Source organism: Schistocerca cancellata, unplaced genomic scaffold (genome assembly GCF_023864275.1).
Source record: "Schistocerca cancellata isolate TAMUIC-IGC-003103 unplaced genomic scaffold, iqSchCanc2.1 HiC_scaffold_1148, whole genome shotgun sequence".
In the NCBI taxonomy this organism is placed as follows: Eukaryota; Metazoa; Arthropoda; class Insecta; order Orthoptera; family Acrididae; genus Schistocerca; species Schistocerca cancellata.
Genome location: NW_026047147.1, coordinates 120,711 through 146,235, shown reverse-complemented (window position 1 = coordinate 146,235; position 25,525 = coordinate 120,711). Strand labels below are relative to the sequence as shown.

At 44.9% G+C, this 25,525-nt stretch overlaps 1 protein-coding gene across 1 annotated transcript in view; it reads right to left on the bottom strand.

The window, feature by feature from the left end:
• LOC126159828 (serine/threonine-protein phosphatase 6 regulatory ankyrin repeat subunit B-like) overlaps window positions 1–22,687 on the bottom strand; it is a 46,910-nt gene extending 24,223 nt beyond the window's left edge. The window contains exon 1 of the mRNA XM_049916638.1: window positions 22,601–22,687. The gene's annotated coding sequence lies outside the window, so the exon portion shown is untranslated. The remainder of the gene's footprint in view (window positions 1–22,600) is intronic.
• Window positions 22,688–25,525: the final 2,838 nt, after the last annotated feature.

The following is a 25,525-nucleotide window of genomic DNA, read 5'->3' as shown; positions in this document are numbered from 1 at the left end:
GAACCAGAAGCTGTAGAGGGTTTCAGGAAGTGCATAAAGAACAATTGACAAGAATGGGGGAAAGAAATACAGTAGAAGAAGAATGGATAGCTTTGAGGGATGAAGTGGTGAAGGCAGCAGAGGATCAAGTAGGTAAAAAGACAAGGGCTAGTAGAAATCCTTGGGTGACAGAAGAAATACTGAATTTAATTGATAAAAGGAAGAAAATATAAAACTGCAGTAAATGAAGCAGGCAAAAAGGAATACAAACGTCTCAAAAATGAGATCGACAGGAAGTGCAAAATGGCTAAGCAGGGTTGGCTTGAGGACAAATGTAAGGACGCAGAGGCTTACCTCACTAGGGGTAAGATAGGTACTGCCTACAGGAAAATTAAAGAGACCTTTGGAGAAAAGAGAACCACTTGTATGAATATCAAGGGCTCAGATGGAAACCCAGTTATAAGCAAAGAAGGGAAAGCAGAAAGGCGGAAGGAGTATATAGAGGGACTATACAAGGGCGATGTTCTTGAGGACAATATTATGGAAATGGAAGAGGATGTAGATGAAGATGAAATGGGAGATATGATGCTGCGTGAAGAATTTGATAGAGCACTGAAAGATCTAAGTCGAAACAAGGCACCGGGAGTAGACAACATTCCATTAGAACTACTGACAGCCTTGGGAGAGCCAGTCCTGACAAAACTCTACCATCTGGTGAGCAAGATGTATGAGATAGGCGAAATACCCTCAGACTTCAAGAAGAATATAATAATTCTAATCCCAAACAAAGCAGGCGTTGATAGATGTGAAAATTACCGAACTGTCAGTTTAATAAGTCACGGCTGCAAAATACTAACGCGAATTCTATACAGAAGAATGGAAAAACTGGTAGAAGCCGACCTCGGGGAAGATCAGTTTGGATTCCGTAGAAATATGGGAACACGTGAGGCAATACTGACCCTACGACTTATCTTAGAAGCTAGATTAAGAAAAGGCAAACCTACATTTCTAGTATTTGTAGACTTGCAGAAAGCTTATGACAATGTTGACTGGAATAATTTCTTTCAAATTATGAAGGTGGCAGGGGTAAAATATAGGGAGCGAAAGGCTATTTACAATTTGTACAGAAAGCAGATGGCAGTTATAAGAGTCGAGGACATGAAAGGGAAGCAGTGGTTGGAAAAGGAGTGAGACAGGGTTGTAGCCTCTCCCCGATGTTATTCCATCTGTATATTGAGCAAGCAGTAAAGGAAACAAAAGAAAAATTCGGAGTAGGTATTAAAATCCATGGAGAAGAAATAAAAACTTTGAGGTACGCCGATGACATTGTAATTCTGTCAGAGACAGCAAAGGACTTGGAAGAGCTGTTGAACGGAATGGACAGTGTCTTGAAGGGAGCATATAAGATGAACATCAACAAAAGCAAAACAAGGATAATGGACTGTAGTCGAATTAAGTCGGGTGATGCTGAGGGAATCGGATTAGGAAATGAGACACTAAAAGTAGTAAACGAGTTTTGCTATTTGGGGAGCAAAATAACTGATGATGGTCGAAGTAGAGAGGATATAAAATGTAGACTGGTAATGGCAAGGAAAGAGTTTCTGAAGAAGAGAAATTTGTTGACATCGAATATAGATTTAAGTGTCAGGAAGTCGTTTCTGAAAGTATTTGTATAGAGTGTAGCCATGTATGGAAGTGAAACATGGACGATAAATAGTTTGGACAAGAAGAGAATAGAGGCCTTTGAAATGTGGTGCTACAGAAGAATGCTGAAGATTAGATGGGTAGATCACGAAACTAATGAGGAAGTATTGAATAGGATTGGGGAGAAGAGGAGTTTGTGGCACAACTTGACTAGAAGAAGGGATCGGTTGGTAGGACATGTTCTGAGGCATCAAGGGATCACCAATTTAGTATTGGAGGGCAGCGTGTAGGGTAAAAATCGTAGAGGGAGACCAAGAGATGAATACACCAAGCAGATTCAGAAGGATGTAGGCTGCAGTACATATTGGGAGATGAAGAAGCTTGCACAGGATAGAGTAGCATGGAGAGCTGCACCAAACCAGTCTCAGGACTGAAGACCACAACAACAACAACAACAACAACGAAAATGTAGACGTAAGTTATACCACATTTCATTTTGAAGTCTATGAAACCCGAGGGCTCTTCAATAAAGAATGATTTTGTTTTGACGACACGCCTTTACTGATCCTCATAATTTTGATGGTCCTCCTCAAGGTAGTCTCCCATGAGTGCGATGCAATTGTCCCACCGTTCCTGCCAGTCTTCAAATATATGCTGGAAACCATTTTTTGAGAAGTTCTTCAAAATCGCCTCCGCAGTCTTCACCGTTGCTTCTGATGATTGATAATGCCTCCCACGAAGGCGTTTCTTCGTGTTCAAGTCACATGGGGCTATATCCGGACTGTAGGGAGGGTGAGGGATGCGCTTCGCGTTGATCTCTGCAAGATATTCAGCAACAACGTTGGCAATATGCGGCCGCGCATTATCGTGGGGCAGCATCCATCCTGCTTCACGGAAATGTGGTCATTTGCGCCTGATATTGAAGTGCAATGTTCTCAGTACATCCCTGTAGTATTGTCCAGTTACTGATGTGTGTGCAGGTACAACATGCTCATAAACCACTACATGAATATCAAAGAATGAGATGACCACAACCTTCCCCGCAGAAGCAAACACCTTTGCTTTTTGGGGAGTTGGTGATGCAGGAGATTTCCACACTGAGCTTTGCTGTTTGCTCCCAGGATCAGAATGATGTAGCCAAGTTTAATCAGCAGTGATTTGAAAGAAACTCCGGATCTTCCTCTAACCTCAACTTTAACTGCACGCAGGCCTGCACAGGAATGTCCTTTCGTTCCGAAATCAACAGTCCTGGAAACCACCGCGCACAAACACAGGTCGTGTGTAATTTCTCTGTCACCAACGTGTGGGTGGCAGCCAATGAAATGTTCAGTACTTCGAAAGTGATCTTAAGATAATTCCTCGATCCTCTCTCACAGCACCAGTGTTGATGTTTTCTTCCGTAAGAGCAGTAACTGGAGCACCGGGTCCACCTTTCTTTGAAACTGATTGTCTCCCCTTTTTAAACATTTTAAACTACGTTCGAGCAGTGCTGTAGGGAAGAACAGACTATCCATAGGCCTCCTGTAACATTGCAGCGGTAGGAGATACCGAACACGTCTGACCTTGCCTACCTAGGCGGGAACCAGGAGTCCCAACAATGAAACTACTACGGCATGTTTGTTGCACATTCAGCTAACAGAATATCATAGGATTAAATTTTAGCTCGAGAAATTATGACCATAAAAAATTATGATCATTCTTTATTGAACAGCCCTCGTACCTCGAGGAAAAGCACGAAATGCATGAAAATACACTCCTGGAAATGGAAAAAGGAACACATTGACACCGGTGTGTCAGACCCACCATACTTGCTCCGGACACTGCGAGAGGGCTGTACAAGCAATGATCACACGCACGGCACAGCGGACACACCAGGAACCGCGGTGTTGGCCGTCGAATGGCGCTAGCTGCGCAGCATTTGTGCACCGCCGCCGTCAGTGTCAGCCAGTTTGCCGTGGCATACGGAGCTCCATCGCAGTCTTTAACACTGGTAGCATGCCGCGACAGCGTGGACGTGAACCGTATGTGCAGTTGACGGACTTTGAGCGAGGGCGTATAGTGGGCATGCGGGAGGCCGGGTGGACGTACCGCCGAATTGCTCAACACGTGGGGCGTGAGGTCTCCACAGTACATCGATGTTGTCGCCAGTGGTCGGCGGAAGGTGCACGTGCCCGTCGACCTGGGTCCGCAGCGACGCACGGATGCACGCCAAGACCGTAGGATCCTACGCAGTGCCGTAGGGGACCGCACCGCCACTTCCCAGCAAATTAGGGACACTGTTGCTCCTGGGGTATCGGCGAGGACCATTCGCAACCGTCTCCATGAAGCTGGGCTACGGTCCCGCACACCGTTAGGCCGTCTTCCGCTCACGCCCCAACATCGTGCAGCCCGCCTCCAGTGGTGTCGCGACAGGCGTGAATGGAGGGACGAATGGAGACGTGTCGTCTTCAGCGATGAGAGTCGCTTCTGCCTTGGTGCCAATGATGGTCGTATGCGTGTTTGGCGCCGTGCAGGTGAGCGCCACAATCAGGACTGCATACGACCGAGGCACACAGGGCCAACACCCGGCATCATGGTGTGGGGAGCGATCTCCTACACTGGCCGTACACCACTGGTGATCGTCGAGGGGACACTTAATAGTGCACGCTACATCCAAACCGTCATCGAACCCATCGTTCTACCATTCCTAGACCGGCAAGGGAACTTGCTGTTCCAACAGGACAATGCACGTCCGCATGTATCCCGTGCCACCCAACGTGCTCTAGAAGGTGTAAGTCAACTACCCTGGCCAGCAAGATCCCCGGATCTGTCCCCCATTGAGCATGTTTGGGACTGGATGAAGCGTCGTCTCACGCGGTCTGCACGTCCAGCACGTACGCTGGTCCAACTGAGGCGCCAGGTGGAAATGGCATGGCAAGCCGTTCCACAGGACTACATCCAGCATCTCTACGATCGTCTCCATGGGAGAATAGCAGCCTGCATTGCTGCGAAAGGTGGATATACACTGTACTAGTGCCGACATTGTGCATGCTCTGTTGCCTGTGTCTATGTGCCTGTGGTTCTGTCAGTGTGATCATGTGATGTATCTGACCCCAGGAATGTGTCAATAAAGTTTCCCCTTCCTGGGACAATGAATTCACGGTGTTCTTATTTCAATTTCCAGGAGTGTACTTAGTATTGCTAATTAATTAGCAAGAGTAGCATAAACAGATCAATAAATACTGATAATTTACGCGGGCCTCGAGCAATAATAACAGCGCTCACCTATGAAACTCGCTATATATTGAATCGTAAATTATCAGACAACGATATCGCATACATTAGGAAAAACCGTAATCTGCAGGAATAATTTGCAAGTGGATTATGTATAAAACTGAGGATTTGATGGTAGTTCATATCATTGTAAAAAATGTGATGTTGCCTTTGATCACAAAAATAAACACACATGCAAAAAAGAGATACAAAATGTGTGTAAATTAGTTTAGGTCGCAGACATGAAGATATGAAAGATAAACAAACAAGGGTTTATTGCAAAAACTGTAACAGATTTTGTTTTAATAAGGAATGCATGGATAACCACGGGTGTGTCTGTGAATCAGTTTACAAGCGCAAAAAGTGGAGTAAGATATGTAGAAGAATCAGCGCAAAAATCGATCACCTCTGTGGATTCTCTGATTGCCGTAATTGTGGTGAAGAATGTGTGAAGACAAGTGAATACGAATGGTACATACAAAGAAGAGAAAGTCTCGGCGCTTACTGCGAGGATTATTGTGCTTGTGACGGTAGAGGTACCAAACGATTTAAAAAATGCACTTACACACAAAAGTACTACTTTTTCGATTTCACCACAACAAGATACAGGAGTACACACGCCAAACTTTACAGCTGAGCATGACTTCAAAGGAAACCGTTACGAATTTAGAAGTAAGGTTGATTTCTGTAAATGGTTGATATCACACAATAACAGAGGCTATACACGTATAGCACACAATGCAAAGGCTTACGACGCGTACTTCATTTTACGGTATTGTGTCAATAATGGCGTTAAGATCAAAACCATTTACCAAGGAACAAAGATTATAAAGTTAAAAATATCCACCATAAACCTTGGAATAATAGACAGCATAAACTTTATCCAAGGAGGTCTTGCAACGTTTCCAAAATATTTGGTTTTTAAAGAGTTGAAAAAGGTTGTTTTCCCCCCTTCTTTAACACACGCGTAAATCAGAATTACGTAGGACAACTTCCGGCAACCAAGTACTGCGTTGTTCATACTATGAAACCTGAAGCTAGAAAAGAGCTCTTAGAATGACACGCTCAGACGGTGAGCGAAAATTACGTGTTTGACTTCGAGAAAGAACTTTCCGAGTACTGCCATTCTGATGTTCATATATTGCGACGTCTGGAATTTAAGAGAAATTTCCAGTATATAACAATCGCAAGTGTGAGTGTTATTAACCCGACACTATAAATAATGTGAATAATGAGATCGACAGGAAGTGCAAAATGGCTAAGCAGGCATGGCTGGAGGACAAATAAAGAGACCTTTGGAGAAAAGAGAACCACTTGTATGAATATCAAGGGCTCAGATGGAACCCCAGTTATAAGCAAAGAAGGGAAAGCAGAAAGGTGGAAGGAGTATATAGAGGGACTATACAAGGGCGATGTTCTTGAGGACAATATTATGGAAATGGAAGAGGATGTAGATGAAGATGAAATGGGAGATATGATGCTGCGTGAAAAATTTGATAGAGCACTGAAAGACCTAAGTCGAAACAGGGCCCCGGGAGTAGACAACATTCCATTAGAACTACTGACAGCCTTGGGAGAGCCAGTCCTGACAAAACTCTACCATCTGGTGAGCAAGATGTATGAGACATGCGAAATTCCCTCAGACTTCAAGAAGAATATAATAATTCCAATCCCAAAGAAAGCAGGTGTTGACAGATGTGAAAATTACCGAACTATCAGTTTAATAAGTCACAGCTGCAAAATACTAACGCGAATTTTTTACAGACGAATGGAAAAACTGGTAGAAGCCGACTTCGGGGAAAATCAGGTTGGATTCCGTAGAAATAAACACGTGAGGCAATACTGACCCTACGACTTATCTTAGATAACAGATTAAGGAAAGGCAAACCTATGTTTCTAGCATTTGTAGACTTAGAGAAAGCGTTTGACAATGTTGACTGGAATAATTTCTTTCAAATTCTGAAGGTGGCAGAGGTAAAATACAGGGAGCGAAAGGCTATTTACAATTTGTACAGAAACCAGATGGCAGTTATAAGAGTCGAGGGGCAAGAAAGGGAAGCAGTGGTTGGGAAGGGAGTGAGACGGGGTTGTAGCCTCTCCCCGATGTTATTCAATCTGTATATTGAGCAAGCAGTGAAGGAAACAAAAGAAAAATTCGGAGTAGATATTAAAATCCATGGAGAAGAAACAAAAACTTTGAGGTTCGCCGATGACATTGTAATTCTGTCAGAGACAGCAAAGGACTTGGAAGAGCAGTTGAACGGAATGGACAGTGTCTTGAAAGTAGGGTATAAGATGAACATCAATAAAAGCAAAACGAGGATAATGGAATGTAGTCGAATGAAGTCAGGTGATGCTGAGGGAATTAGATTAGGAAATGAGACACTTAAAGTAGTAAAGGAGTTTTGCTATTTGGGGAGCAAAATAACTGATGATGGTCGAAGTAGAGAGGATATAAAATGTAGACTGGCAATGGCAAGGAAAGCGTTTCTGAAGAAGAGAAATTTGTTAACATCGAATATAGATTTAAGTGTCAGGAAGTCGTTTCTGAAAGTATTTGTATGGAGTGTAGCCATGTATGGAAGTGAAACATGGACGATAAATAGTTTGGACAAGAAGAGAATAGAGGCCTTTGAAATGTGGTGCTATAGAAGAATGCTGAAGATTAGATGGGTAGATCACGTAACTAATGAGGAAGTATTGGATAGGATTGGGGAGAAGTGAAGTTTATGGCACAACTTGACTAGAAGAAGGGATCGGTTGGTAGGACATGTTCTGAGGCATCAAGGGATCACCAATTTAGTATTGGAGGGCAGCGTGGAGGGTAAAAATCGTAGAGGTAGACCAAGAGATGAATACACTAAACAGATACAGAAGGATGTAGATTGCAGTAGGTACTGGGAGATGAATGAGCTTGCACAGGATAGAGTAGCATGGAGAGCTGCATCAAACCAGTCTCAGGACTGGAGACCACAAGAGCAACAATGGTTTAAATGGCTCTGAGCACTATGGGGCTCAACGGCTGAGGTCATTAGTCCCCTAGAACTTAGAACTAGTTAAACCTAACTAACCTATGGACATCACAAACATCCATGCCCGAGGCAGGATTCGAACCTGCGACCGTAGCGGTCTTGCGGTTCCAGACTGCAGCGCCTTTAACCGCACGGCCACTTCGGCCGGCAACAACAACAACAACAACAACAATGATTCAATGGACGAGCTCTATTTAAATGCAACATATCGCACACAAGATTAAGGGATTGCTGGTTATAGCGTTGTGAAGATGTGGAGTTGTGGGTAGTATGGCAATTTACAAGTCAAATTTTCTTTAACCTAACGCTATTGCTGTAGTCAAAGATCAAAAGAAGGAAATGTTCGGCAAAGAATCGATTGCATGGATGAATACTTTCCCTAATGTACAGCATGCTCTACATGGCGGGGAAGTTACAATATGCGGCGCAGAAGTTGATGGTCAAGACGCAAACACGAAAACAATGTATCAGTATCACGGCTGCTTTTGGCACGGTTGCCCTGAGTGTTATTCACCCGACACTATAAATAATGTGTAGAATGTTTCAATGGGCGAGCTCTATTTAAAGACAACATATCGCACACAAGATTTAAGGAATGCTGGTTATAACGTTGTGGAGATGTGAGTGGAAAAATTCTAAGACTAACAAAGAGAACGTAAATAAAACAACAAAAGTTGTAGAACTACTGAATCCTAGAGACGGAAGAACAGACACTGCTGAATTGAAGGTTTCAGGCAAGAAGCAGCGATACATAGACATCCGCAGTCTTTGAGCTACAGCGATGTTTTACGACAACTATCCTGCAGGTCATCCTGCACACATAATGAAACCAGAAAAATGCGACGAGGAATGGTTTGGTTTTGTTAGATGCAAAGTGGTTGTGCCGCGTGGCTTTTATCATCCTGTGGAACCAGTTAAGCAGAAAAAGCTTTTGTCCGCTCTGCGCGCAAAATGTGTAGAAGATCAAAACTCATCGTTGTTGAAACCACAGTGACGATGAGCGAACATTTGTAGGAACGTGGACAACAACAGAACTCAACAAAGCCATCGAAAAAGGCTATAAAATGCAAGAATTTTACGAGGTATGGCATTTTGCTCGTGTAAGTAACAAACTGTTTAAAGACTACGTAAAAACCTTCATGAAGATCGAACTGGAAACTAGTCCTTTGGAAGATGGTTACACGTCAAATGAAGAATACAGACGAGTTACCAAGAAAAAGCAAGATATCGAGCTTTATGTTAACAATATTGAATCAAACGCAGGCAAATGTGATGTTTCCAAATAAGTCTCAACTCTCTTTGGAGAAAATTTGGACGAAGACTGAATATGACACAAACGGAATTTATAGATAATGCTAGTCGTTGGTATGAACTTTTACTCGATGATGCGATAGATGTTAGTAACGTAATATTCATCAATGAGGAAGTCACTGAAGTTACATACCGTTACAACGATTAGTATGTGGAACATAGTACTAACGTATTCGTTGCCGCCTTCACCACTTCTAACGCTAGGATGAGGCTGTATGATATGCTAACATTGTGATAACATTGTATACTACGAAAAAGACTCTGTTGTTTATATTGATGATGGCAAAAACACTGTGCAAGCAGCTTGCATGCTTGGCGAATGGACAGCTGAATTTGGCAAAGACGATTTTGCCATTGAATGGATAAGCACTCGGCCAAAAAGCTATGCTGAACAAACATATAAAGGCAAACGCTATCAAAATTAAACGCTATACTCTGAACTGAGAAAATTCCGTAAAACTCGACATGAAAACGATGACAGAATTAATACAGATTTCTGAAGATAAGATTATCATAAGTAACAACATGATTACGAGAGATAAGAAGACGAAAAACCTGCTGAATAAATTTATAGCAAAAGAGTTTAAATTTAACTACGATAAGTGCATGCTTCTAGAGGAAAAAGTCGGCATAATTGATGGACTTCCATGGGGATATTAAAGAAAAACTTTGACACATACTAATGGAAACAGTGCTTACAGAATTCATCGATGATCCTGCTCGTTGGTACGAGCTCATACTCGATGACAATATAGAAATAATTAAAAAATGGTTCAAATGGCTCCGAGCACTATGGGACTTAACTTATAAGGTCATCAGTCCCCTAGAACTACTTAAACCTAACTAACCTACGGACATCACACACATCTATGCCAGAGGCAGGATTCGAACCTGCGACCGTAGCGGACGCGCGGTTCCAGACTGTAGCGCCTAGAACCGCTCGGCCACCCCGGCCGGCATAGAAATAATTAATACGGCATTTATCAACGAGGAAATAATGAAGGTGAAATATAAGAACTGCTAAGGATAATTTTATAAGTCAAGGCTTATAAAATTTCAGACTTGTGGTCGCCATAAAGTGGTTGCTGCGGCTTCTGCTGACCGGCCGCGGGTATAAGTCGCATCGAAACAGCGGCTGCAAAAAATTGGTCGAAAAAAAGTGGCTGCCAAACAGTCGTTGCTGGAAAATTGGCCGCGAGAAAGGCGTCAACATTTTTGCTAAAAGTAACCGCTGAAATTATGCAAAAAAGTAGCCGCGAGAAACCGTCAAAAAGTCGCTTCCGAAAAAACTGGAAGCGAAAAAGTAGCTGCTATCTTTTGGACGAAAAGTCGCTTCCCAAATAAAGCGGCCGCGAAAAAGTGGTTGCCGGTTTTTAACGAGAAAGTCCCTTCCCAAAAAAAGTATCCGCGAAAAAGAGATTGCCGGTTTTTACCGAAAAAGTCGCTTGCGATAAAATGCTCCGGCGAAAAAGTGGCTGCTATCTTTTGGACGAAAAGCCGCCTCCGAAAAAAAGTGATGACGAAGAAGTCGCTTCAGAAAAAAGTGGCAGCGAAAAAGGTGTCAATATTCTGCTAAAACAGCGGTCAGTTATCGCCAAAAAAGTCACCGCCGAAATTTTGCAAAAAGGTGATCGTCATCTTTTGGCCGGAAAGTTGAGGGTTTGTCCAGAGCCGCCGCCCTTACTACTGCCCTTTCCCGTACGACCACTTCAGGACTGTACGGTGAATAGCAGCAGTGCGGTAAAACATCAATTCTCCGACATCGCTGCGGCCGGACAAAGATCCTGTAAGAAGGGAGCAACGACGATTGAAGAGAATCGTTCAGCGTGACAGAAGCGAAACCCTTCCGCAAACTGCTGCAGTTTCAATGCTGGGCCGTCAACAAGTGTCAACGTGCGAACCATTTGACGAAATGGAGCCGGAGGCGAACTCATATATCCTTGGTGACTTCACGATACAAGGCTTTACGCCTCGGTTGGGCCCGACGTTGGACTTTTGATGACTGGAAACACGGACGAGTTTCGCTGAATCGATGGACCCTGCATACCAGCAGGGGACTGTCCAAGTTGGTGGAGGCTCTATAATGGTGTGGAATGTTCAAATGTGTGTGAAATCTTATGGGACTTAACTGCTAAGGTCATCAGTCCCTAAGCTTACATACTACTTAACCTAAATTATCCTAAGGACAAACACACACACCCATGCCCGAGAGAGGACTCGGACCTCCCCCAGGACTAGCCGCACAGTCCATGACTGCAGCGCCACAGACCGCTCGGCTAATCCCGCGCGGCAATGGTGTGAAGCGTGTGCAGTTGCAGTGATATGCGACTCCTGATACGTCTAGATTCGACTCTGACAGGTGACACGTACGTAAGCACCGTGTCTGATCACCTGCATCCACTCATGTCGATTGTGCATTCCGAAGAACTCGGGCAATTCCAGCAGGACAACGCGACACCCCACGCACCCAAAACTGCTACAGAGAGGCTCCAGGAACACTCTTATGAGTTTAAACACTTCCGCCGACGACCAAACTCCCTAGACACGAACATTATTGAGCATATCTGGGAATCCCTGCAACGTGCTCTTCCGAAGAGATCTCCACCCCCTCGTACTGTTAGGGATTTATGGAGAGCCCTGCAGTATTCACGGTGCCAAGTCCCTCCAGCACTACTCCAGACATTAATCGAGTCCTTGCCACGGTGTGCTGCTTCACTTCTGCGTGCTCGTGGGGGCCGTATACGATATTAGCCAGCTGTACCAGTTTCTTTGGCTCTTCAGTGATCTTCAAACATTCCTTTCATTCTTGCGGTGTTTATGTATGTCTTTTGTCTTTTGCCCACCCTCTGTACCTCGGTTGAACAACAAAAGAACAATATTGAAATTGAGGTCCGCAGCTCGTGGTCGTGCGGTAGCGTTCTCTCTTCCCGCGCCCGGGTTCCCGGGTTCGATTCCCGGCGGGGTCAGGGATTTTCTCTGCCTCGTGATAACTGGGTGTTGTGCGATGTCCTTAGGTTAGTTAGGTTTAAGTAGTTCTAAGTTCTAGGGGACTGATGACCATAGATGTTAAGTTCCATAGTGCTCAGAGCCATTTGAACCATTTGAAACCATTGAGTTCTGTCACCATAATGTATAGCAATATCTATTTGCTATTTTTTTTTTTTACTGTACGTCGTCCCAAAAAGGTGTACCAGTTTGTTTGGCTCTTCAGTGTTTATCATTTGTCAAAGGTATAGGAAGCACTCTTGTACATGAAAAATGTACTTACTGCACAACCAGGTGGGTATTTACGGATATGTCGCAAACGTAATAGCGAGAGAGACGTGATAAGGAAGTGTATAACAGGAAGAGGATGCAGGTTTCCAGTAGTCAAACAGATTTTACTAAAATTACCGGAAAGAAAATACGTACAGTTTTTAATGTCAGATTATCCCAATAGTTCTTGTAGACAAAAAATTTATGTGGTGTGAAAGCTTATTTCTTACGCTGCAATACTTTCCGCACGAGTGTGAAACACCTCTTTCAAACGATGTGAAATGTATGGCAGTGTGCTGTTATAAATATAATTGTATACTCCCATCTATACAATCGTAATTCGTTATACTTGACCTTGGTCATAAAGGATAGAAATCAGACCTAAAACGTAGTACCGCAGAACGAATATTGTGACGGAGAGTATTGCAGACATAAATAAAGAACCAGCTAGATCTCCGCTGCTCACGATCGGACCGTTGCACGGTGCGTGGCGGAGGGTACTTGACTCACCGAGGCCATCCTGCGCTCCGCAAATGCGTCAATACGCGCTGCTGTCGATGTCACCTCCCTCCCTCCCTCCCTCCACCCATGACGTCAGCTCCGCGGCGTGTGCTGACCTCGCTCTGCAGTCACGCATTATCTCCCACTGCACGACGCCCGCTTCCTGCACGCAAACTGCTCTTATATTACCACACAACTAGCAGGCTTGCAGCGAGGCTATTTACTGCAGAGACTGCCACAGAGAGCTAGCCTACAGCTACGTGTATAATAGTGGAAAACAGTACGAAAATTAACATTGTCGGTCGGAATAGTTCCATGTAGTGTATATCCGATAGTGTGATATTCAATATAATGATAAATGCAGCCAAGCAGAATCGCATTTGACGTCAGCAGTACAGAATACAGGGTGAAACTCGTAGGGCAGAAGGGAAGCAGACATCATTAGCGGCAGTGCGCGTTGTGTACGTAAACCACGCTTATACACAGCCACGTGGAGAACTGTCATCACGCGATGAAAAAGCAAAAATTGGTGCGTGGCAGAAGCTGACTCATTCAACTTATTTATACACTACTGGCCATTGAAATTGCTACACCACGTAGATGACGTGCTACAGACGCGGAATTTAAGTGACAGGAAGAAGATACTGTGATATGCAAATGATCAGCTTTTCAGAGCGTTCACACAAGGTTGGCGCCGGTGGCCACACCTACAACGTGCTCAATTGAGGAATGTTTCCAACCGATTTCTCATACACAGTTGACCGGCGTTGCATGGTGAAACGTTGTTGTGATGCCTCGTGTAAGGAGGAGAAATGCGTACCATCGTGTTTCCGACTTTGATAAAGGTCAGATTGGAGCCTATCGCGATTGCGGTTTATCGGTACGCGACATTGCTGCTCGCGTCGGTCGAGATCCAATGACTGTTAGCAGAATATGGAATCGGCGGGTTCAGGAGGGTAATACGGAACGCCGTGCTGGACCCCAACGGTCTCGTATCACTAGCAGTCGAGATGACAGGCATCTTATCAGCACGGCTGTAACGGATCGTGCAGCCACGCCTCGATCCCTGAGTCCACAGATGGGGACGTTTGCAAGACAACAACCATCTGCACGAACAGTTCGACGACGTTTGCAGCAGCACGGACTATCAGCTCGGAGACCGTGGCTGCGGTTACCCTTGACGCTGCATCACAGACAGGAGCGCCTGCGATCGTGTACTCAGCGACGAACCTGGGTGCACGAATGGCAAAACGTCATTTTTTTCGGATGTATCCAGGTTCTGTTTACAGCATCACGATGGTCGCATCCGTGTTTGGCGACATAGCGGTGAAGGCACATTGGAAGCGTGTATTCGTCATCGCCATACTGGCTTATCACCTGGCGTGATGGTATGGGATGCCATTGGTTACACGTCTCGGTCACCTCTTGTTCGCATTGACGGCACTTTGAACAGTGGACGTTACATTTCATATGTCTTACGACCCGTGGCTCTACCCTTCATTCGATCCCTGCGAAACCCTACATTTCAGCACGTTAATGCACGACAGCGTGTGTAGGTCCTGCACGGGCCTTTCTGGATACAGAAAATGTTCGATTGCTGCCCTGGCCAGCACATTCTCCAGATCTCTCACCAATTGAAAACGTCTTGTCAATGGTGGTCGAGCAACTGGCCCGTCACAATACACCAGTCACTACTGTTCATGAACTGTGGTATCGTGTTGTACATGCATGGGCAGCTGTACCTGTACACGCCATCCGAGCTCTGTTTGACTGATTGCTCAGGCGTATCGAGGCCGTTATTACGGCCAGAGGTGGTTGTTCTGGGTAGTAATTTCTCAGGATCTATGCACCGAAATTGCGTGAAAATGTAATCACATGTCAGTTTTAGTATAATATATTAGTCCAATGAATACCCGGCTATCATCGGCATTTCTTCTTGGTGTAGCAGCTTTATTGGCCAGTAGTGTAGTTCGTCACAGCTAGCAGGCTTGCAGCGAGGATACTTACTGCAGTGTCTGTGACAAAGCGGTAGCCTGCATCTACATCTATAACAGTGGAAAACAGTACGAAAATAAACATTGCTGGTCGGAACAGTTGCATACAGTGCATATGACAGAGCCACGCGTAAAACAGTTATCACGCGATGAAAAAGCAGAAATAGGTTCGTGGGAGGAAATGGGACTCCCTAACCACCTACCGCCAAGAAGTTGATTAGTTCAAGGGCAGAGATTTATAACATCGTTAGATTCGCGCAAGATATGGACAGTGATATAAGAGGAGAGCAGCATGTAAGAAAAGAGTGGAAATGTTCGCGGTGGAAGATTTGCGAGCCTTCTGCATTGAAGGTAATTCACACATTGCGTGGATCGACACTACGAAGAGCTCTACTATGTACATTAGGATGCTAGAGACATTGTTGTGCCAAGTTCCTACGGGACCAAACTGCTGAGGTCATCGGTCCCTAGGCTTACACACTACTTAACCTAACTTAAACTAACGCTAAGGATAACACACGAATGCCCGAGGGACGACTGGATCATCTGAGGGGGCGGGAGGGGGGGGGGGGGGGAGAGCCGCGCGATCCGTGGCAAGGCGCCTCGGACCGCGCGGATATCCCGCACAGCTTGCTAGAGACGGAATGGATTAGACTGTGTAAGGGGCTAGGGGACCAAAGCCTAACATTTCAACAAAACAAAGCGTCTGTGTGTGTTTCTGCACGACAAAAAGTTGGTTTTAAGAAAAAGATAACGATGGTTTGCCCTGGCCTGCACCTAGCCTGGATTTGAATCCCGTGGAAGACTTTTGGGAAGTACTTACAAGGGTGTTTATCGCAATGGAACGGAATTTGAGGCCGTGTGTGAGCTGAAAAGTGCGAGGCGAGAAGCGTTGACGACAGTTTCACTGCAAGAACTACAAAACTTTCGAATTCGTCGAACGGTTCACACACGGCCCTCCATCCGCCAGTTTAGGCTTCGTTCAGTTCTCGTCTCTCTCCGAGGCCTCGACGACGTTTAAATTTGCTGCGAAGCTCTCTTTTCCTTCCTAGGAGTTTATTAACACCGTGGTCGAACCACGAAGGTTGATGTCCCATCGTCCAGGTTATGAGAAATATAAATTATTTAACATTTTTCCACGATATTAAGCAATTATATTTGTCACATGTAAAAGAAACTGAAAGTCAAGGAATAATGCGATTATAAAGAAAAACTATTATCTGTAATGTAAGTATTACTATTATCTTTGTCCTTTTTGGCATCGGCGTGAAACAAAAAGAGCCAGACTGTCTTGTTCTGATAAGACGCCATTGTGCGCAGTCTACATAATAAGGTGTGTACATGTTTTATTATTTGAGCAGTGAGCTCCAATATAAGTCAAAAGTATTGCTGTTGTTAATTTTAACCGTAACCTGCCCAACATACCCCGTTTGCTTTTTCGATCTTTTTAAAAGAATTTCAGACGCCGCGCCGGCAGCAAGCTGAACGTCGCTGGACGGCGACAATTGGCAGCCATTAAGCGACAATTTAAAATTATCGTAATTATTATATCGTTCTTTCCACACGCGAAGCTGAAGATCGGCTATATTATTTCATTTATGATTTATAGCAAACTGGTATTTTCAAAGTACTTAGTGATATATTCAGACGATTTATGTTACGTGCAATAGGATACAGACCTGGCCTGCGCTAAGGCGAAATTAAATCACACGTAAGTCCTTACGTATTGAAAATAGTGAAATTCCTTTGTGTGTGTGTGTTTATTGCCTATAATGATTAACTGTTTTTGAGAACGGTCTCGCCTAAGTAACTTCAATAGTTATACAGGATCCCACGAATTTTTGTGTCAGTGAAATCTAAGAACGACCTGTGCCTTCGCATATCTTTGCAGTGAAACCAAAATCAAATTAAAAATAAAAATACAATATAAATTAGATAAAATAAAATAATAAAATCCCACATTCTCATTCAATTCAACGACACACACATTAATAGGTTATATACAGGGTGTTACAAAAAGGTACGGCCAAACTTTCAGGAAACATTCCTCACACACAAATAAAGAAAAGATGTTATGTGGACATGTGTCCGGAAACGCTTAATTTCCATCTTAGAGCTCATTTTAGTTTCGTCAGTACGTACTGTACTTCCTCGATTCAAATTGTAAATTTTCACAATCAACATGTGTGGGCTGACGAGAATCCGCACACAATTGTGCAATCACGTCACCGACACAGATTTTCTGTGAACGTTTGGGCAGGCATTGTCGGTGATGTCTCGATTGGGCCCCATGTTCTTCCACCTACGCTCAATAGAGCATGTTATCACGATTTCATACGGGCTACTCTACCTGTGCTGCTAGAACACGTGCCTTTACAAGTACGACACAACATGTGGTCGTGCACGATGGAGCTCCTGCACATTTCAGTCGAAGTGTTCGTACGCTTCTCAACAACAGATTCGGTGACCGACGGATTGGTAGAGGCGGACCAATTCCGTGGCCTCCACGCTCTCCTGACCTCAACCCTCTCGACTTTCATTTGTGGTGACATTTGAAAGCTCTCATCTACGCAACCCCGGTACCAAATGTAGAGACTCTTCGTGTTTGAAGTCACGCTGGTACGTTCTGTTGGTGTGTGTTTCCATTCCATGATTAATGTGATTTGAAGAGAAGTAATAAAATGAGCTCTAACATGGAAAGTAAGCGTTTCCGGACACATGTCCACATAACATTTTTCTTTCTTTGTGTGTGAGGAATGTTTCCTGAAAGTTTGGCCGCACCTTTTTGTAACACCCTGTATATATATAGTAAAAGTGTAACGAAATCAGTTGAAGACGAACCTCAATAACGTGAACGCGCCAGTGTGTCATAAAAGGCTTAACGAGTTAGAAGAAGGACGTCCATACAAAAGTATAAACGCCAGCAGCGTAAATACAAGATGCGGATATAAAACATCTCTAACATCTCTAGAGCTCGATGGCGAGTGTAAGATTCTTTTACCAGACAGATACGAGGGTCATTCAATAAAGAAAGAGACAAATTGGTCTGGAGATAAAAGCGTATATATTTACAAAACAATACTTTTTTCTGCTTTTCATCATAATCCCCTTGAACATTAATGCACAGGCTTCAAGCTTTTCTATTCCGCCTGCAAAGAACTCTTTATCTTGATGTTTGAACCAATTTCCCAAAAACATTCTCACGTCATCGTTGTCCTGGAACCTCATCCCACGTAATGCTCTCGTCTACGCAACCCCGGTATTGTGGACGGCTGTGATACAATACGCCATTCTCCAGGGCCGCATCAGCGCATCAGGGATTCCGTGCGATGGAGGGTGGATGCACGTATCCTCGCTAACGGAGGACATTTTGAACATTTCCTGTAACAAAGTGTTTGAAGTCACTCTGGTGCGTTCTGTTGCTGTGTGTTTCAATTCCACGATTAATGTGATTTGAAGAGAAGTAATAAAATGAGCTCTAACATGGAAAGTAAGCGTTTCCGGACACATGTCCACATAACATATTTTCTTTCTTTCTGTGTGAGGAATGTTTCCTGAAAGTTTGGCCGTACCTTGTTGTAACACCCTGTATATGAAGTAGAGTTTTTAAGAAAGTTTTTACAAACCTGAAAACAGCACAAAGTTTTGCACATATACCTTGTTATCACATGCAGCGTTTTTCCTGGTTGTTTATGTTTTTCTTTACAGGTGTTTTACTTTCACTGCGTCGTCTTCAACCACATAGAAGTTAATGAAGAAAAAATTATTTATCTCGATATTTTATACGATTGGGAATGTTGTAATTCTATGTGAAAGGTAGTGTGTGTGCGCGCAAGGATTATCAGTACTAACACTGCAGTTCTTAAACGCCACTGTGTATGTAACGCGCCGTCACGTGTCTCAGTGCCTGATCTGACGAAGTAACGTCTCCTTCCCCCCCCCTCTCTCTCCCTCCCTCCCTCTTTCTCTCTCTCTCTCTCTCTCTCTTTCTCTCTCTCTCTCTCTCTCTCTCTCTCTTCGCAGAACGCGCGACAACCAGCCTTCGTAGCTGCTCTCTAGAAGCTGCGCCTTGTGTGCAACAGCAAATTGCGACGCAAAGAGAAGGAAGCAACTACAGAGGAAAGGCAAATAGTTGTCTCCCAAGGTGAAGAGAGCAAATCACTTTCAGAAGCTGCTGGTATTATTGGGACAAGCGAGGCAATTGTGTAGTCCATAGCAACGAAACAAATCGCTGTCGTTCAAAAGACGGAACATTAAACATTGACAGTATTTAAAGAAATAATGACGCTATATCATGATTACTGACAAAATAGTGTGTGTATCGCCAGGTTGAAGCCCTTCCGTCCGTGTTTGCTGTACAAATACAATGGTCTTGAACAAAGTAAGAGCATATGGACTATCAGACCAATTGTGTGATTGGATAGAAGAGTTCCTAGGTAACAGAACGCAGCATGTTATTCTCAATGGAGAGAAGTCTTCCGAAGTAAGAGTGATTTCAGGTGTGCCGCAGGGGAGTGTCGTAGGACCTTTGCTATTCACAATGTACATAAATGACCTTGTGGATGACATCGGAAGTTCACTGAGGCTTTTCGCAGATGATGCTGTGGTGTATCGAGAGGTTGTAACAATGGAAAATTGTACTGAAATGTAGGAGGATCTGCAGCGAATTGATTTATGGTGCAGGGAATGGCAATTGAATATCAATGTAGACAAGTGTAATGTGCTGTGAATACATAGAAAGATAGGGATGGGCGATGTACTTGAGGACAATAATATGGAAATGGAAGAGGATGTAGATGAAGATGAAATGGGAGATACGATACTGCTGCGTGAAGAGTTTGACAGAGCACTGAAAGACCTAAGTCGAAACAAGGCCCCCGGAGTAGACAACTTTCCATTGGAACTACTGACGGCCTTCGGAGAGCCAGTCCTGACAAAACTCTACCATCTGGTGAGCAAGATGTATGAAACAGGCGAAATACCCTCAGACTTCAAGAAGAATATAATAATTCCAATCCCAAAGAAAGCAGGTGTTGACAGATGTGAAAATTACAGAACAATCAGTATAATAAGCCACAGTTGCAAAATACTAACACGAATTCTCTACAGACAAATGGAAAAACTAGTAGAAGTCGATCTCGGGATGATCAGTTTGGATTCCGTAGACATACTGGAACACGTGAGGCAATACTGACCTTACGACTTATCTTAGAAGAAAGATTAAGGAAAGACAAACCTACGTTTCTGGCATTTGTAGACTTAGAGAAAGATTTTGACAATGTTGACTGGAATACTCTCTTTCAAATTCTAAAGGTGGCAGGGGTAAAATACAGGGAGCGAAAGCCTATTTACAATTTGTACAGAAACCAGATGGCAGTTATAAGAGTCGAGGGACATGAAAGGGAAGCAGTGGTTGGGAAGAGAGTAAGACAGGATTGTAGCCTCTCCCCGATATAATTCAATCTGTATATTGAGCAAGCTGTAAAGGAGACAAAAGAAAAATTCGGAGTAGGTATTAAAACCCATGGAGAAGAAATAAAAACGTTGAGGTTCGCCGATGACATTGTAATTCTGTCAGAGACAGCAAAGGACTTGGAAGAACAGTTGAATGGAATGGACAGTATCTTGAAAGGAGGATATATGATGAACATCAACAAAAGCAAAACAAGGATAATGGAATGTAGTCGAATTAAGTCGGGTGATGCTGAGGGAATTAGATTAGGAAATGAGACACTTGGACGGTAAATAGTTTGGACAAGAAGAGAATAGAAGCTTTCGAAATGTGGTGCTACAGAAGAATGCTGAAGATTAGATGGGTAGATCACGTAACTAATGAGGAAGTATTAAATAGGATTGGGGAGAAGACGAGTTCGTGGCACAACTTGACTAGAAGAAGGGATCGGTTGGTAGGAGATGTTCTGAGGCATCAAGGGATCACCAATTTAGTATTGGAGGGCAGCGTGGAGGGTAAAAATCGTAGGGGGAGACCAAGAGATGAATACACTAAGCAGATTCAGAAGGATGTAGGTTGCAGTAGGTACTGGGAGATGAAGAAGCTTGCACAGGATAGAGTAGCATGGAGAGCTGCATCAAACCAGTCTCAGGACCGAAGACCACAACAACAACAACAGATCCTGAGAAATCAGTACCCATAACAACCACCTCTGGCTGTAATAACGGCCTTGATACGCCTGGGCATTGAGTCAAACAGCGCTTGGATGGCGTTTACGGGTACAGCTGCCCAAGCAGCTTCAACGCGATACCACAGTTCATCAAGAGTAGTGACTGCCATATTGCGACGAGCCAGTTGCTCGGCCACCATTGAAAAGACGTTTTCAGATGGTGAGAGATCTGGAGACTGTGCTGACCAGCGCAGCAGTCGAACATCTTCCGTATCCGAAAGGCCCATACAGGACCTGCAACATGCGGTCGTGCATTATCCTGCTGAAATACAGGGTTTCGCAGGGATCGAATGAGGGGTAGAGCCACGGGTTGTAACACATCTGAAATGTAACGGCCACTGTTCAAAGTGCCTTCAATGCAAAAAAGAGGTGGCCGAGATGTGTAACCTATGGCACCCCATGCAATCACGCCGGATGATACGGCAGTATGGCGATGACGAATACACGCTTACAATATGCGTTCACCGTGATGACGCCAAACAGGGATGCGACCATCATGATGCTGTAAATAGAACCTGGATTCATCCGAAAAAATTACGTCTTGCCATTTGTGCACCCAGGTTCGTCACCGAGTACACCATCGCAGGCGCTCTTGTCTGTGATGCAGCGTCAAGAGTAACTGCAGCCACGGTCTCCGAGCTGATAGTCCGTGTTGCTGCAAATATCGTCGAACTGTTCGTACCGATGGTTGTTGTCTTGCAAACGTCCCCATCTGTTGAGTCAGTGATCGAGACCTGGCTGCACGATCCGTTACAGCCGTGCAGATAAGATTCCTGTCATCTGTACTGCTAGTGGTACGAGGCCGTTCGGATCCAGCATGCCATTCCGTATTACCTTCCTGAACCCACCCATTCCATATTCTGCTAACAGTCATTGTATCTCGAGCAACGCGAGCAGCAATGATGCGGTACGATAAACCACAACCACGATAGGTTACAATACGACCTTTATCAAAGTCGGGAACGTGATGGTACGCATTTCTCCTCCTTACACGGGGCATCACTACAACGTTTCACCAGGCAACGCCGGTCAACTGCTGTTTGTGTATGAGAAATCGGTTGGAAACTTTCCTCATGTCAGCACGTTGTAGGTGTCGCTCTGAATGCTCCGAAAAGCTAATCGTTTGCATATCACAGCATCTTCTTCCTGTCGGTTAAATTTCGCGTCTGTAGCACGTCATCTTCGTGGTGTAGCAATTTTAATCGCCAGTAGTGTAAGTTCATTAGACCTTTTTTGTTCCGTATCCTCTCATCGATCAATCCCTAGAGTTTGCTGACGGTGGAAAAAAATCACCGTATAGATAAATTACACAGAGAAGTTAGGACGCAACGAGACGGTCTGACAGTTGGCGCCCCTCCGCTGCCAGGCCCCCGTATTTCATCAGACGTTTCACCTCACCAGACTGGAGCGCGTTCAGTGGTAGCAGTGCTGGCTGGTTAAACCCTCCTACCTGCCGTGCCACGCCCGCCTGCCCTGGATTCCAGATGGGAAGCCGCAACCCTCGCTCCAGGTCTGCACGCTGCCGCGCCTCTATAGCAACTGTTCCAGAACTACGCGGCGCCGCAGCTCCGCCGTCACGTGACCGCCGCTGCCGCTGTTGCGAGGCCGGCGGGGAAGGCCGCAACCTTCGCTTCCGCGAAATCAGCCGACTCGATACTTCCTGTGACAGTGCGCTGCAGTCCGAGTGTCATTCGGACTCCCGCCTTCCTAGACGGCCCCTCATCCTCAGAAAAGACCCTTTCTCACGACCGACTTCTGGTCTCAGTGGACTAGGAAAAAAAAAATGCATATACTGCTACAGCTCTGGCCTTCTGTTCCTCTGTTTCGAGTCGTCGCTTTCGTTTACACGCCAGCCCTAAAATTGCTGTTGTTGCGAAAGTGAGGTAATAAGGGACTATCCTTATTACGAAAAACTCGAAATACACACTGAAAAACCAAAGAAACTGGTACACCCGCCTAATATCTACATATATCTATATCTACATCTACATTCATACTCCGCAAGCCACCAACAGTGTGTGGTGGAGGGCACTATACTTGCCACTCTCATTACCTCCCTTTCCTGTTCCCGTCGCCTTCTGTTCCTGTAGTCAACATACTCTGTTTCGAGTCGTCGCTTTCGTTTACACGTCAGCGTGAAAATTCCCGTTGCTGCGAAAGTGAGGTAATAAGGGACTATCCTTATTACGAAAAACTCGGAATACACACTGAAGTGCCAAACAAACTGGTAAACCCGCCTAATATCTACATCTATCTACATCTACATTTATACTCCGCAAGCTACCCAACGGTGACTGGCGGAGGGCATTTTAAGTGCCACTGTCATTACCTCCGTTTCCTGTTCCAGTCGCGTACGGTTCGCGGGAAGAACGACTGTCTGAAATCCTCCGTGCGCGCTCAAATTTCTCTAATTTTACATGACCTCCTCAGGAGGTATAAGTAGGGGGAAGCAATATATTCGATACCTCATGCAGAAACGCACCCTCTCGAAACCTGGACAGCAAGCTACACCGCGATGCAGAGCGCCTCTCTTGCAGAGTCTGCCATTCGAGTTTGCTAAACATCTCCGTAACGCTGTCACGCTTACCAAATAACCCTGTGACGAAACGTGCCGCTCTTCTTTGGATCTTTTCTATCTCCTCTGTCAACTCGACCTCGTATGGATCCCTCACTGATGACCAATACTCAAGTATAGGTCGAACGAGTGTTTTGTAAGCCACCTCCTTTGTTGATGGACTACATTTTCTAAGGACTCTGCCTATGAATCTCAGCCTGGCAACCGCCTTACCAACAATTAATTTTATATGATCATTCCACTTCAAATCGTTCCGTACGCATACTCCCAGATAATTTACAGAACTAACTGTTACCAGTGTTTGTTCCGCTATCATACAATCGTAAAATAAAGGATTCTTCTTTCTATGTATTCACAATACATCACATTTGTCTATGTTAAGTGTCAGTTGCCACTCCCTGCACCAATTGCCTATCCGCTGCAGATATTCCTGGACTTCGCTGAAATTTTCTAAACGTCTGTACACAAGATTTCCACACTCCTAAACATCTCTAGGCCTACTGTTTTCGATCTCATAGTGTAGTGGAAACGTGAAGGGACACGTACAGCACAAAAGCTTACAGGCCGATCTCCTCTGTTGACTGACAGAGACCGCCGACAGTTGAAGACGGTCGTAATGTGTAATAGGCAGACACCTATCCAGAACATCACACAGGAATTCCAAACTTTATCAGGATCCGCTGCAAGTACTATGAAAGTTAGGCGGGAGGTGAGGAAACTTGGATTTCACGGTCGAGCGGCTGCTCATAAGCCACACATCACGCCGGTAAATGCCATACGACGCCTCGTTCGGTGTAAGGAGCGTAAACACTGGAAAAATGTTGTGTGGACTGACGAATCAGGGTACACAATGTGGCGATCCGATGGCAGGGTGTGGGTATGGCGAATGCCCGGTGAACGTCATCTACCAGCGTGTATAGTGCCAACAGTAAAATTCGGAGGCGGTGGTGTTATAGTGTGGTCGTGTTTTTCATGGAGAAGCCTTGCACCCCTTGCTGTTTTGAGTGGCACTATCACAGCACAGGCCTACACTGACGTTTTAAGCACCTTCTTGCTTCCCACTGTTTAAGAGCAATTCTGGGATGCCGATTGCATCTTTAAACATGATCGAGCACCTGTTCATAATGCACGGCCTGTGGCGGAGTGGTTACACGACAATAACATACCTGAATACTATAGAACGCCTTTGGGATGTTTTGTAACACCGACTTCGTGGCAGGCCTCACCGACAGAGATCGATACCTCTCCTCAGTGCAGCACTCCGTGAAGAATGGGCTGCCGTTTCCCAAGAAACGTGATTCAACGCTTGCCTGCGAGAGTGGAAGCTGTCATCAAGGCTAAGGGTGGGCCAACACCGTATTGAGTTCCAGCATTACCGACGGAGGGCGCCACGAACTTGTAAGTTATTTTCAGCCAGGTGTCCGCATACTTTTGATCGCACAGTGTACGTCACGTCTGTGTGACGCAGGCGTCTCGCACTCACCGGCGCAACGTACATAATTGATCAGCGCTCGGTTGTTTGTAATAAAAATTACTGTAGCCCCCAACGATCGGACGACGTCAAAAAAAAAATGGTTCAGATGGCTCTGAGCACTATGGGACTTAACTTCTAAGGTCATCAGTCCCCTAGAACTTAGAACTGCATAAACCTAAGTAACCTAAGGACATCACACACATCCATGCCCGAGGCAGGATTCGAACCTGCGACGGTAGCGATCGCGCGGTTCCTCGGACGACGTGACACAACGTCATAACGCTGAGGCGACGTAAGTCATGTGGCAGCGGTCTGCACACACACCG